Source organism: Ambystoma mexicanum, chromosome 4p (assembly GCF_040938575.1).
Source record: "Ambystoma mexicanum isolate Mex_15411 chromosome 4p, UKY_AmexF1_1, whole genome shotgun sequence".
NCBI lineage: Eukaryota > Metazoa > Chordata > Amphibia > Caudata > Ambystomatidae > Ambystoma > Ambystoma mexicanum.
This window is the reverse complement of record NC_090927.1, coordinates 460,778,781-460,792,147: the sequence shown is the minus strand read 5'-3', so window position 1 is coordinate 460,792,147 and position 13,367 is coordinate 460,778,781.

The window sequence follows — 13,367 nt, the reverse complement described above, 5'->3', positions numbered from 1 at the left end:
TTACAGGGTGACTCTGATGTCACTAATGTGCCCTGCTCCATCATGGCAGAAATTGTCTTAAAAATCCCTTCATCTGCTTCCCTAGACATGGGATACTGTCGTGCTTTTGGTAAAGTTGCTCCTGGTTTCAAAATAATATTCACTTCTCCAACTCCTTTCAGTAATCCTACGTCATAGGGGCCCGTAGTCCATACTGAGACAGGCACCTTTGCCATGTCGTCCTGAAAATATTTAGGACGTTTTTGTGCCAGCATCATTCTGTGAGGTCCTTTCGTTTGATCATTTTTACCAAATAAATGAAATTAACCTCAACTGTTATCTCATCTTCACTTGTTTGTTCTTCAAACAGATCGTCATCAGTGATGTCAGTCAATCTGTAACCCTCCCCAATGGCGATTACTGCACACCATTGTCTGCCTTCATCATCACAACCGTCAAGCACAGCCATTTCTCTTCACACTATGGCTGCTTGTACTGCCAAGGGTAACACTTGTCCCTTTTCCTCATGCATAGGTATCCTTGGTCTAAATAAAAACTAATCTGGGTTCTCATGGTTGTGTCTGCAAGGCCTGGTAGCCATGCGATTAATATGCGCACCCCATAAGTGAATATTTCTGGTTGCAATGGAATATCTCTCATTGCCATTTGTCCTGCGTATGCTCTAATAATTTCTCACATGTTCAAATAATGCATTCCTGGAGTTGAACATATTATGCCCTTCTCCGTGAACGAGATTGTCATGTCTAACCTTGTCATCAGATCTCGTCCCAATATATTCACCGGGGCTTGCCTTGAATACAGCAGTGGCACATTCATAACACATTCTCCTATGGAGACTGGAAGTTCTGTTGTAAAATGAACACGCTTTGTTGCTCCTGTGAAGCCCTGAGTATTTATGGTGTCGCCGGACAAAGAAAACTTGAATTCACGTATACACGAGCGTGTCGCCCCTGTGTCAACTAAGAAAGAATATTCTTTATCCCCTATAAGGACATCTACCCTTGGTTCCTGATGAGGGTCCGGTGTCACTGATAGGATAGAACACATCAGGTCTCCCAGTGAGCTCTCCTAATCTATATATAATCTTGTCCCATTTTGAGTGAACAGATTTCCTCTGTCACCTGTGGCATTTCTCATTCCTGAATTCAGTATCTGTCCTGTACCTGTTGTTTGTGGCAGTTGCATTGGTGCATGTTGAGACTGTCCCTGTGGAAAATTTGGCACACTCTGGGGTTGCAGAATTGGCAGTATTCTAGGTGCTTGCTGCTGCACTGTGTGATTCTGCGCAACTCCATTTCCACCCTGCTTTGAGAATGCAGATGGATTCACCATCCCTTCTCTTGTGATTTGGTCATTTTGCACCATGCCTTGACTTCTGCATGTACGTGCTAGATGCCCTATCATTCCACACGTCCAACATATTGTCGGTGGTCTGATCATTTGCCCATTCTGCATACCCTGGTTTCCATTTGGCATGTTTTGAAAACCTCCCTGATTACTCTGCCATCCTCTTCCTCGAAAGCCTCTTCCCCTTGGGTAAAGCTCGCTATTGTTTTGATCAAACTGTCTTTGGCTATTGGCCAGCTGCATGTTTGATCCATCTGTGTTAGTTATCATTGCCCCCTCAGTGGAATACTTTGATAATTTTCTTTTGTACCAATGTAGCCTCTTCACCTTTTCGTGCAGCTTCCTTTTTGTGATTCTTTTCTTGCAGCAGCCTGCAATAGTGCACATTGGTTAACTATATTTCAGACCATGGCTTTGCCTCAATCCCTACCAGTTTCTTCAGCTCCTTCTGTACCTGTTCTGGCAGCCCTTGGCATAGTATATGGTATAACACGGGTATAGATTTTCCTCAAGATTCATGAGTTTCCAGCACCCAGGCATCTTGGAAATTCTGAATGTAAAGCAAAGGATCATCTGACTCCCTCATCTTGTGTGATATTAAAGCTCCCATATCTGAAGTGTCCAGGTATAGCACTCGGGGCGCTTTCCATAGCGCAGTTCTACAATTGTTAAACGGCGCTCCGTCATGCGCAGTATTAACTGTAGTCACTCCAGGGTAACCTGCTCGTGCCCACACATCGTCAGCTCCATCACCAAGTAAGGCGATTAAAATACCCTTAATATCCCCTACAGCTAAGATATTCCCTCCTGTCCTTTTTTTGAACTCATGTATCCATTTTCCGGCTCCCAATGTCAATATTGGGAGCTTATTTTTCAGGTTTTCTCTGTCCATGTGAGGCCAGGGTATATATTGTGGCCTCGCACCTCCTTTTTCTAGTAAAGGGAACTGTGACACATGACACTCCCTTTCCTATCTCACCATTTTTCTGTCTACCGCAGGGGTAATATTCCTGCATCACCGTCTACCCGGCAATCTCCTTAGTTTGCTCACATAGGGTGGTAGAGACAACCCACTCCTTCATGCCAATCTGCTGTTGTGGCTGACTTTGATGTCTTAGGTGCAGACCCACTAGAATCTGACCATCTTACTGCCTTTCCCCTAGAGAATCGTTTTTCGCATCTTCTATCATCTTCTCTTTCTTCACATTCTTCTTTTTCTGCGTCCGATTCGTTCGTGCCCAACTCGTGCAACTCCTCTCATCCTCCTAATTTCTGGTTAGGGTCAGCCTATCTAATGACAGCTCTCTGTTTCTGCTACTTCGTGAGGCATCCTCAGTATCGTACAACTGAGTGCTCTCCAGATGCTTATCCTCTTCTTCCCTTTGGGGTACTCCTTCTAGCCCCATCTCATCATATATTCTATCGATCGTCTCTCTGATGCTTCTGGTGTTGAAGTCATCTTCGATATTTGCCCTAGCCGTGCCTGGTACTGAATCATACTCAGGGAAGAATTCTTCTATATCTTCCCAGCCTACCACTGGATCAGGTTTTCTAACCTCTCGTTCCAGATATTCAAGATCTCGTGCTCTCTGTCTTCGCTTATGTTCTATGTCGTCGTCAAACCCTCTACGCTTCCTCGTTTCCTCTCTGACCCTATCTTCTTCTTGCTTCCTCGCATCTCTTTGTTCATTTGCCCTTTGCATTTCCTCATCCCTTTGTCTTTTTATTCTCTTTTCCTGCATCTTTTGCTCTTCTTCTTCTATTCTCCTTCGTTCTAATATATCTCGATCATCTGCTGTTCTCTGCATGTAATCGCGTTTTCTCTGTTCTTCTGCTTTTTCCTATTTTCTGACCCGCTCATCATAATACAGCTGCTCTCGTTTCTGTCTATCCTTTTTCTTAGCCCTTCCTCTCTTGATCTATATTCCTTTTCCCTTTTCTCTAACTCATCCCGTTCTCCCTATTGTCTCATATCCTCAATGCCTTTACCATCGAGTTTCAATAAGATCTGACCTCCCATCCATTCGTTCTGTGAGAATACCATCTCATCAGTCCAATCCTCATCTCCCTTCTATCTCTTTTCCTCTCTTCCTGTATGTAGAGATGTACTTGCTTGTGCTTGGTCTCCTTTTTCCTTCTCGCATCTCCCCTTGTCCCTCAGGACTTTGGAGGTAATATCTCTGTCTCTGTCTTTCTCTGTGCTTTCGTCACTACTTTGAGTAGGTGACTCATACCCTGGTTTGCTATATCCCGTGGCTGCTTTAAGTTCCTTCAATGGGTATAATCCTTAATCTTTACTAGTTTCACCTTTTGTTTCAGATGGGGCGGGTGGCGCAGAAGTTACTTACGCATTACTCTGCAGATGAGGAGTGCGCAAAAGTAGGTATACATGGCTGGAATTGCTTTGTGTGGGTGTGTGTCGTGGGCATTCCGTCCACTATATGTGCATAGGGTTACTTTTCAAGAAATATTCCATGAATACGCAGAGCGTGTACAAAAATGTATGTGAGCAGGGGCGCCCAATGTTGTTTTTGGCATGCTGACTTTGCTGGGTCATTGCACACTTTTCTATGAATGGGGCCCATAACATATTAGCCATGCTAAGAGTCAATTAATGCTCTTAAACAGGAGGTCCTATTAAACAGATGGTCAGTTCATACTTTTAAACAAAAGGTCAAAGCATAACACACAGGGAAAGAATACATCTATTTCTGGTAATCATTTCAATATGATACGTTTTGGCATATTGTTGATGTTAATATTTTCTTCAGGACCAGTAGATTAGGTTTCAAATATCAGACTAGTGATCAGAAGAAAAAGGAATGAAGCAGTAATATTTGCTATTAATTTTAGTATCATATTTTAAGACATGCATTAGTTTAAATTTTGAATTCCAGGTCTCTGACCAATATCAGTGCCACCCCACCTAGTTACCCATAACTTACCAAAAACTGCTGGGCAGAGTTAGGGCATGATTTATAGAAAACGTGCAAAGACCCTGCAAAGTATTGTGTGTGTAAAACAACTTTGAATGTACTCGCGTGCAAAAGCTGTATTGCGTGCTCCACGTATTCATGGAATTATAGCCTCAAAGTAACCAGAGGTGCAAGTTGCACCTGGAACGCCTACAACACATCCCCCCAAACCAAAAAAAGTGACATATACCAACCTTTGCACCTACATAATGCCCACTATCAAGCACCCCGGTAATACTGCGGGCCATCCCCTGCAACCAAGGTAGCACATCGGTGAGACTGTGTAACCTAAAACTGCACTCCGATGATCTGCGTTCAAATTTACGTAACTCATGGCTGCGCCTGGATAATCTGCGTGCGAAACCCTGTAATTCAAGGCTACACCCCGTCAATCTGTATACGATCATCCCTAACTCCAAGCAGCACCTGAACTACATTCCGTCACCCCTAAATTGCAATGTAAACCTTACCTTTGTGTGTTGGATCCTATGTAGACAGTGCTCTGCGACTCCTATCATGTGGCAGTGAGTTCACAAGGTTTGCGCCTATTTTTTCCCGATGTGGAGTTGTGTGTTGGATTCCATTAATTTGGTAAGGGTTGCGCTTGACTGGGCATGCAATATCACTGCGTGGCCCATCCCTCCACATGCCCACGTTATTCCTTTTTCTTCCTCAATCTGCGTGGAAAATGGGGAATAGGCATGTCACGCCCCTATTTATTTTTTTTGTGTGGGCCAATCCCACACTTTGCATGGAGTGTCATGCACAGTGTTCGATTGCACGCAAAGTCGTAATGTACCCGTGCAAAGTCCCGTAAATATACGCTGAAAGGAGTTGTGTGAGCTGAAAAGTGCACAAAGTGACTTTTCCGTGTGCAAAAACATCTATAAATCAAGCCTTTAGTGTCCTAACCTCAAACAGGAAGGGACCAAAATTGATTCCTAATGCATAAACTACACACTATACTGAAGTACACTATAACAATATTAGGGTAAAGTCAGAGTACACGTGAGCTTAGGTGCCTACAACATCAAGAAACTCTTGTCCAACCCTACTAAGGATGTGGTTAAGGAGTTTACAAGATCTTCTACATAAATGGCACAATAGAGGAGTACTCACTGACGAGAACAAACATTTCTTGTTGGTATCAGAACCCATTATGCAAATGATCTACTTCCTTCCCGAGATTCATAAAAATTGTGATAGTCTAAATGAAGTTTGCTCAATAATGAGCAGAATTGGTTGGGCTACAGAAGGATTATCTCAGTATATAGACTGTTATCAGACAGGAGGTGATGATTCTACCTTCATATATCAGGTACACCACACAAAGAGAGCTTTTTCTAGTCACTCTCAATGTTAAAGCCTTATATACCTCAATTAACCATCTATTAGCTATTGAATCGTTTGAATATACATTCAGGAACCACTCTGCATCTAAATATATTTACAGTGAAATGCTAAAAGAATTCCTTAAATTCACATTAGATCACAATAATTTCATCTTTAAAGATGATTACTATTTGTAAACGAAAGGGTTTGCTATGGGTGCCAAGCATGCACCCTCATTGGCAAACCTATTTATGGGGCAATATGAGAAAACGCATGCATTGTATAATAACGACTTTATTAAGTTTGTCAAGGTTTGTAGAAGATTTATTGATGATGTCATTGTTGTTTGGTCTGGTACTGAGGAGTAATTTAAAGACTTTGGGCCTCATAACGAGGTGGCCGGTAAGGGGTTAACGGTGCTGGTAAAGGCACCGGAGCCATTAACCCCATACCACCCTATTACGAGGTCCCCTTGCGGGACCTGCTCTGGAAGTCTGGTTTTACTAGATGTCCTTAGCGGGTCCCGCGAGGGGGCCAGCATGCTAACAACGTCATTAACGGGCCCGTTGTTAGCATGCTCCCCATTCCCATTGAGCCCTATGGGGGCTCAAATGGGAATGGGGATGGTCCGGGTTCCCTGAATGGGGAAATACTGGGCCCTCCAAGGTCGGAATGGCCCAGTATTTCCCCATTCAGGGAACCCGGCCCGAGTTTGGAGGCAGCCATGTCCTTATTAAGGGCATGGCTACCTCCAAACTCGTAATGAGGCCCTTTGTGAGATTTCTGAATGACAATAAGTTTGGAATTGAACTGATTGGCCATGTAGACCAGAGTGCCATTGACTTCTTAGATCTGCACATAAATGTGGAACACACTGTTACAAACAGGAACCTTCAGAAAACCCACCAAAGTCAATTCTACTCTGTTCGCGACTTGTTGTCACAGACATTCGACCATCACTAACATACCGGTGGGTGAATTATATAGAGCCAGACGTATTTGTAGTGATGATGTGATATTTGAACAGGAATGTCACTTGCTAAGGAATAGGTTCTGGGAAAGGGGATATTCAAATGCATATGTCTTACAGGCATATGGAAAAATCCAAAACATGAATCGTACCAATATGGTGCATCCAGTGGCTAAAACAAAAACTAATCAGAACTCTTTCATTAATATCATCACAAAACACTCCAGAGATACTAATGCTTTGCACGAAATTGTCCAAAAACATTGGCATTTATTGCTAATGGATTCTGATCTTCAAAAACATATTGATTCTAAGCCCAGATTTACATACACCAGGGCACCAACCATCAAAACCAAATTGAGTCCATCTTATTTAAAGTCAGCAGAAGCCAGAGAAGTCATTGGCAGTAACTGGTTGAGGGCCAAGGGATTTCACAAATATGGAAACTGTACAATGTGCAAGCATGCCCATTCAGACTGTGATGTTATTTCCAGACAGGGTGGTCTGACAGTGTACATACAAGACGTTATAAACATATGTGCTGTATGCGGCCATTTGCATATGTCAAAAAATATATATTGGGAGTACCCTTAGGCAAATAACAGTAAGCATTCAAGAGCATATGCACAGTTTAAGGAATCAGTATCCACAAGTACCTTTGACGAATCATTAGCAGATGAACCATCAGTTGGAAGACAAAGCGCAAATTACATTTATTGGACTAAAGAAAGCGATCCTTGGAAAGAGAGGTGTGAATCAAAAATTGCTATTGCGACAACTTGAATCTCGACTCATTTGTAATGTACGTAGTACCATTACTGGATTAAACACGGATCATGGAGGTGTTTTATAATTTAATATGGTATGTCAAATTGAAGAGTGCTAGTAAGCGAATTTTGAACAGTATGCTTTATATACCTTTGACTACATAGTTATTTAAAAAAATGTATTACTTGGTTAGTCCCCAGTCTAACGGCCTTAACTCAGAGAAGAGATTATCATTGATGTATATATACATGAGAATGTGGGGAGTCCCTCTCTAACTGAGATCCCAATGGTCAACGGCCTGATTTAACAGACAATACTATTACAGATGTATGTATAGATGGAAATACAGGGAGTTTGTATTTAACTGAGATTAATGTGTGTTTGGATTCATATAGCAATCCTGACTAAAAATGTTGAATTCAGGAAACTTGAGGATGTACATATCTATACATTACAACAAGAAAAGTGTAGTAATTGGGATTGACACTCAAATCTGTAAACTGATCAAGGGTGATATGGATTCACTGTTGTCAAATCATTCAAGCAGGGAAGAGGGTATCTGGTCATTGCATCTAATGCCATTCCATCGAATGCTCTTCCATCAAAATGTTTCCATCTAAAAAATGTCCATCGAATGCATATTTTTGGTGGTAAAGGGTTAATTTTTGTTTAGGTGCATATTAAAGGGTAAATAATGAGGGGTTGGGGCGGGACCCCCCAGACCCCCCAAAAAAGGAAAAAATATGCATTCGATGAACATTTTTTAGATGGAAAAAATGTGATGCAAATGCATGTCGATGCAAGGAATTCGATGCAATGATCATAAACCAGGGAAGAGCATTACCCAATGAACTGTTTATAATAAAACAAACATATTGGATCAAGTAACAAAGAAAAATGTATGATTCCCAGAATTGATGACTTACAATAATACCTGTGGAATTGTGAGTAATATATTTAATGATTTCACGAAAATATTTTGTAAAGATATGTGGGAAGATATAGTAATACAGCAGGAATGATTTCAGTGCTTTGCCAAATGTAGAACATAATGCAGAAATGTTCAGCACGATTGCTGCATTATTTCTTATTGTTTATATTTTTTGATTGGGAGAAGTGACATGACGTGGCACGTGCGCGTGATGTCACTCTTTGTATTTAAATAGAGTAAACAAAATGGTGGCCGCACCTAATGTAATTGTAGCATGCCGAATGCGGTACGGACTACTCCCTAAGCAGGGTAGTCCTTGAAAGAATAAGGTATGTTCACCACTAAAATACCATATTGGGGAGCCATATTTGATAACTCCAATGGGATTTAGTGTAAATCCTTAACCATGTTTTAATGCCATGTGCATAATTTAAAGGCATTCTGTAGACAACAAGTCCACATTTTGAAGGTTGAAAGCTCTAGGATTGAAACATTATTTCTTGATGATAGCAGCAATTCAAAATGAGAAAAAGATAGGACCTAATTTTACAGATTAATCTATGAACAAGAGCTCAATTCATAATAATTTCTGGGAAACATACTCATACGATCAATATTGATAATATGATATTAACTGCAGCTTTCCAGAATTGAATGGACATACCACCACTGAGCAGCATGGACAGTGGTCTAACTTAGTTGTGACTGAACACTTTTTACCATAACACAGGGCAAATTTATAATATAAAGAGCTAATTATAAAGAACTTTGTTTCTTGTAAAATACAACTCAATTGCAATAGACCAATAAAACTGGATATTAAATTACTAGAGAATGATGCTAACAAGATTGGAATCATTGGTGAATATAGTCCTCTAATGGCAATTCACACTAATAGCACAGCATGATATGATATGATATGGTATGATATGATATGGCATTTGTAATGCGCCTATACACAAGTGTTTCAAGGCGCGACGAGGCAGGGAGGGGGGAACAAGGGGAAGACAGACAACGATCCTACTAGGCCAGGTGTCATTCAGACCACGCAAGTGCAGGGGTAGGGGGAAGGGAAAAAGTGCAAGGGAAAGGGGAGGTGGGGAAGTGCAGTACAAAGTAAGTAGAATAAAAATAAGTAAATAGGGCCAGATGGTGGCAAGTGCAAGGTAAGTGCAGACAAGTGCTGGGAAGGGGGGGCTGTAGGGATACAGAGACAGTTCCGCAGTGCAGGGGTTGCCAGGGAGGCAGTGCAAGAGAGTGGCTGGGCCCAGGACCGAGGTCGCTGAGAGTGGCCCAGTTGCAGATTCAGTGCAGTTTCAGTGAAGAATTTAGCAGGGGAGAGGGAGAGAGAAAGCAGAAGCAAAGAGGAAGGTTTTGAGGTGCTTCTGGAACCGGAGATGGTTCTCCTCAAGTTTCAGGGAGGCAGGAAGGCTGTTCCAGAGGGAGGCCCCTGCCGCGGAGAGAGATCTACCCCCAGCTCGTTGCTTCGAGAAGCGGCTGACCCTGAGGGAGTTGGAGACGGATGAGCGAAGGGCTCTGGAAGGAAGATATTTAGGAAGAGAGAGTTGAAGGTATTTAGGCCCCAGGCCCCAGAAGGCCTTGTGGGCAATGCAGAGGGTTTTGAACTTAATCCTTGCAGTCACTGGGAGCCAGTGTATAGATTTCAGTCCTGGAGAGATACGGTCCCTGGGCTTGAGGCCAAGGACAAGTCTCGCAGTTCTGTTCTGATACTTTCTATAATAATAAGCACAGGATATATCAGTTCTCACATGGAATAAACACAATCAGGAATTCAAATTGGCACACTGTGGTGATGCAGACCTAGCACATGTCAAATTGGCGAGGTGGGGGAAGACACAACAGGTGATTATGTTGGAGGTAATGAACAAGTTATTTAGACCAACGGAGACAAGTTGATGAATAATGTTTCTCTTTGTTTTCTTCCTTTTTGGTTGTCTCTGTATTTTTTCTTTAATGTGGAATGGTATTAATGATTTATGTAAGATCACATTTGTATTATTGAATGGAATTTATATACATATATTTGCATGTATTAATGGATATGTTACTGAAAAGTGCCTTAAAGTGCCTTAATTAGAGCAACAGTTTTGAGAAAGACGAAGGGGTCAAAACATGTGTCGACTTTAAGGACACATAATCAGTGTAACGTGTATGGCAAGTACTTGGAATTCACAAGAGCTATTTCACTTTTTGTACTGAATTGTTTACCATCATTAAATATTGGGAATAGAAATCCATGTCATACAATCAATGAATATTGCAATCACCACAGTTGAATTTCCTCATGTTGTTGGGAAGGAACCAAGGTCCTCCTGAACCCCCAAGTGCTTTAGAGTTAGCCAAGACATTTGCAAGGCACTATAATGGACTAGGGGGGTGGAGGGACACTAGGAAGGCTCTCTCATGCAAGCATAATCACATACACATAGACATTGGTGAGCAGAAGAAGGTAGTTATTGTCTATATATAAGGTGCAATTAACTATTAGTTGGATAGATTTGTAATGGCAGATCCCAGGCATGGTAAAAGCTTAGTTAGTGCTGTAGAAGAGTTGAGCTCCCCCTCCTCCCCAGAATTAATACAGCCTGTGGGATCTAAATAGACCTCAGGCACTTATGTGTGCGGTGTTCTTTACTATGGCCAGTACGAACTGACTCACCGGGTGTATACTGTCTGTCAAGGGTCCATGCAGTTTAAAAATAGGACTTGCATGTTTTGTGTGCCAAATTGCATTTAGAAATCGAAATTATAAGTCTAAATTGTGGAGGAAGCTACAGGACCCTGATAACGTGAGCAGGATGAGTGGAATATGGATAGAATGAATGAAAAATGTTTATACATGGATAACAATGTTTAGTTTTCCTTGGGCTAGGCCTCAAGGTTTGTAAATGTCTGCAGAGCTCCAGTGTGTTTTTGCATAGTTAGCAAAATGGAGGAAAGCATGAGCTGCAGTGCATTTTTGCATAGCTAGCAAAATGTAGAATAACATGCCCTGACAAAATTGCTGACAACAAAGAAAGAAGGCTTTGGAGCATCCCTATTATGGAAAATGGACGGATTTGGAAGTCATGATCCAGCTCCTGTGACATCACCATGGCAAGCTGGACCTATATGAACCCCTGTTTGAGACCACTTTGGCAGGAAGGAACGTGATAAAGGAGAGGAGAAGAACGTTCAGGCATCAGAGTCCTTTGCTACCATCCTCATTCATGAGATTAAATTTATTATCCTTACAAGATCACCTTTGGCCTTATTTTTCCCTAGCAGGGTGTATTGATTCTGGTGTGAGCATTATTATGTTTATACTGAAGTATAGTCTAGTGGAAACTGGTTCTAAACAACTCAAGTTGACGATACCTCCCAGAAGACTCACAGTAAATATATTTCTGAGGAACCATATGGACAGTATGAAAAGTAGGCCAGCTTGGCTTCCAATATTTGTGGCACCAGTGGCCTGTATACCATGAACATGTGCTACATTCCCTTCATAAGTAGAGTTACGTTCTTCAAGGGATTAATCCATAACAATTTGGACCTATCACTTCAAACAATTAAGAAATAATCGTATTGCTTTAACATTCATACTTGCAATTTGTTTATTTTATAAAATAGTAAAGAATATATACATTCTATAGGTTGTCATCTTTGTTGTTGTTCAAGGTGCTTTACTTATTTATTTATTTTTCATTTATAGAGCGCACTAAACCCGGAGGCATCAAGGCGCTGTTGCAACCAGCTATGCAGAATCTTAAAAGTTCAAAGTAAAAAAAAAAAAGAAAACAGTGGAGGGAGGCCATCTCTTGCAAAGTTAAGTGAGCAAGCAGGTTTTCAGTATTCTCCTGAACACCCAATACGATTGTTCTGCTCTCAGTGTTGGTGGAAGTGTGTTCCATTGTCTAGCCGCAAAGATAAGAAAGCTTGTCCTGCCAGCTTTAGCCCATTTCAATTTTGTCAGCATAAGTCTGTTTGTAAATGCTGATCTGAGGGGCCCGTCTGAATGAGCAGTGGTGATCTTCTGTGAGAGGTAGGGAATGGCTGAGTTGGTGAAGCATCTATGTGTAATAGACAAGGTATTGAATATGATCCGTTTGTGGGTCAGAAGCCAGTGCGCACCCTTTCTGGTGCCCAAGATGTGCTCCCTTTTGGATATATTGAGGGCCGCTTTAATGGTGTTGTTCTGGATCACCTGCAACTTTATAATGTGTTGCGAGGTGCCAGCAAAAAAGACATTGCAATAGTCTAGTCTTGCTCCAATGATTGCTCGGGCGATGATGAGGCAACTGTCATGGGAGAGGAAGGATCAGGATGCATTAATGAGTTTCGCCTTGTATGCAGAAGATGAGGCGATGTAATTCACCTGATGTATAATGATAATGATGTGCTATTTTGTATAGCGCCTTAATCCAAAGCGCTTTACAGAGCACATATTTACATACAATATCACCCAACCGAAATTGGTACTCATTTATCGACCTCGGAAGGATGAAAGGCTGAGTTGGCCTTGCTGGGATTCGAACCTGCAATCTGCAGATCACGCTCACCTTTAAGATTCACCTGACGTATGAGTGAGAGGGTGGCATCAAGGTACACTCCTAGGGTCTTTACTGAGGAGGATACCAGGATTTGAATGCCGTCGATATTGAACAAAAGTATTGGGAGTTGAGCTTCTTGATTACAGGATCGTTGTGTACACATTGTTTAGGGCAAAAGTGTCATCTAGGTAGTTGCCAGACAAGGGAAGGAGAATTTGGGTTTCATCTGCATAGTTGATGTAAGAAACTCCAATACAGTATAGCAGGTCGAATAGGGGTTTGGTGAATATGTTGTAGAGGGTGGGGGATAAGCAGGACCCCTGGGGCATGCCGCATGGGATGGGGGCAAGGGGAGCACTGGCACTCTCAGCAAACACTCTCATGGATCTGCCCTCTATAAATGAAGGAACCTAGGAGGAACCCTCTCTCTCTTTCTCTCTCTCTGTCTCTCTCTCTCTATTCTTCCCTCTGGCCCGACTCACTCTGCAGGG